This window comes from Onychomys torridus, chromosome 19, assembly GCF_903995425.1.
Source record: "Onychomys torridus chromosome 19, mOncTor1.1, whole genome shotgun sequence".
Classification (NCBI taxonomy): domain Eukaryota; kingdom Metazoa; phylum Chordata; class Mammalia; order Rodentia; family Cricetidae; genus Onychomys; species Onychomys torridus.
The window spans coordinates 40960389-40962639 of NC_050461.1; positions in this window are offsets into that span (position 1 = coordinate 40960389).

Genomic DNA, 2251 nt, shown 5'->3' on the forward strand with positions numbered 1-2251 from the left:
CATGCGTGAATACATTGGCACATGTCTAAGCCACAGAAGAAATACTAAAGAATTAGTGCCTACAGTGTCAGTGATGAAAGTGGTTTGACCCTCAGCTCTTGCTAATTCTTCTCAAATGCTACTTAGCACTCCAGTGGCAATTTCTCATGGTGGATGCCCTCTAAGCAATTTAAAGACACAGGCAAAAATCAAATCAAGAGCATCCCATTAAGGGAAAAGCCCCCCAAGCTGGCAAGTGGCACAAATATTATTGGCATTTTAATAAACCTCAACATTGACCTGAGGGTGGAGTGGGCATCCTGACTTATTTACTCCTTCAATTTATTCTCTTTAAAAAAAAATACTGATATTAAGAAAGGTAAGAATTTTTAAGCACCATCTATAGGTTTACGCTATAACCACCTTTATTGATCTAAGCTGTTCTGCTTCAAAAAACAGTGTCTTTAGAATTTTAATATTAAAAATATTAGAGTGGGAATAATTAATTCCATCCTTGCAGCTGGCTGCAATTCATCTAAATATTTTTCAAGACATATTGACTATTCAATTTCAGTGGCATAAAGAGTATGTTTCTGTATGGTTAGCACAGGTTGATTGAGCTGCACCTGGGGGAAAACTCACTTTGTTTTGCATATCCTTGGCTCTGTGGTGTGAACAATATGCATGCAATCCAGTTAACCTACATTTTCTGCCACAATGTCATATTTGCACATCTTATTAGGAAAGCTGAACCATATGGATCTGTTTACACGGGGGAATCCAAGCCTTTCCATGTGAATTAACCGTGTTGTCTCCAGAAGGAAGAGGGGACTCTTGCACACTTCGGCATACAGTGTTACCAGGTAGAATCTAATGTTGACTTCCAAAGACAATCTGTTTTGTTCAGAGCCACTGGGTTCCTGTGACTGGGCAGTCTAGTTCTGAAGTGGAAATGGGAAGGGGTGAATAAAAGTTTGCTTCACGTATAAGCCCTCTGGAAGTACATACAAGCATCAGGCCACATCACTCTGCCCACTGTAATGGACAAGGCTGCCTTTCCTAGAGAACAGCAATTTAAGCTGCATCTAAGGAGAAGGCTTGAAACGGGTGAGAGGCATGCAAGGCAGTAGAGATGGTATTTGGGGATAGGCACTTTCCCCTATGTGTTGCAATAACAATAGACAGTGGTATTCAGGTGAGGGGGTGCACCCTTCTGTGCGGGTATATAGATATGTGAGAAGGCTTTTTTTTTTTTTTTTTTTTTTGGTTTTTCACAATGTCTGGGGATGGCCCTGGTGTTGAGTCACTAGGAGCCTGGGATACTGAACATCTTGCAACATGTGGTACATTTCAACACAACAAAGAATCGCCCAGATCCAAATGCCAACAGCACCCCCACTGGGAAGCATCTATCAACAGTTCTTTGTTCATACGCAGCTGTGGTGGAGAAGCAACAAGCTAAATGGCATTTTCCTGCATTAAAACCCAGCATGGCTAAAACTTGGCATTAGGGAGGAAGGAATAGCAGCCACAGGATTCTCCATTTCTTTGCCAAAAGCCTTATAATATGTAAAGTGAGATTTGTTCATTTGGGATGAAGCTGTGCGCAGGAAACAAACAAACAACCAACACAAAACAAAACACGATCATACCCCCCAGAAACGTTGGTCTATATTACAGTTGCTTTCTAGAAATGCTGATAGTGGTTCAAGCTTGGAAACAGCATTGAAGCTTAACCATTAGAAAAGGTAAAGTAGAAAGCAAAAATGAGAACGGTGTGGGGTTTTCTGCCTTGATCCCCAAAACCCTTTTGGTCATTGCTTGTCTCTGCAGTGGGAACCCAGAGCCCCTCTCTGGAACTCGGGCCTGAGCTGCTTAGGAATGCACTTTCTCTCAGGAAGCCATTCCCATTCATTTGACAACTGCTTACTTTTGGCCGCTGTTGTCCTCTCTAGCGCCCATCTTCTAAGGGTTCATTCTGCTTTGTTAAATAAAACATATCACCAGGAAGTAGACAGCAAGTCCTAACAAAAGATGAATCATTTTAAGGGTGAAGGGACGATTTGTATACTCTAAGGATGTGAGGGAACGAATAATGATCTCTAAGTACAGCTTCTTTTACTGGTAATGATAAGTGAATAGTTAGGAATGCATAAACAAATTCTCCATATTGATGAAAATGACATAAATCCATATGTCCCATATTAGATTAAGTCTGTTTCACCCACACTAAAGAAAGTTTATTACTCTAAGTTATGTTGCAAGGACCATG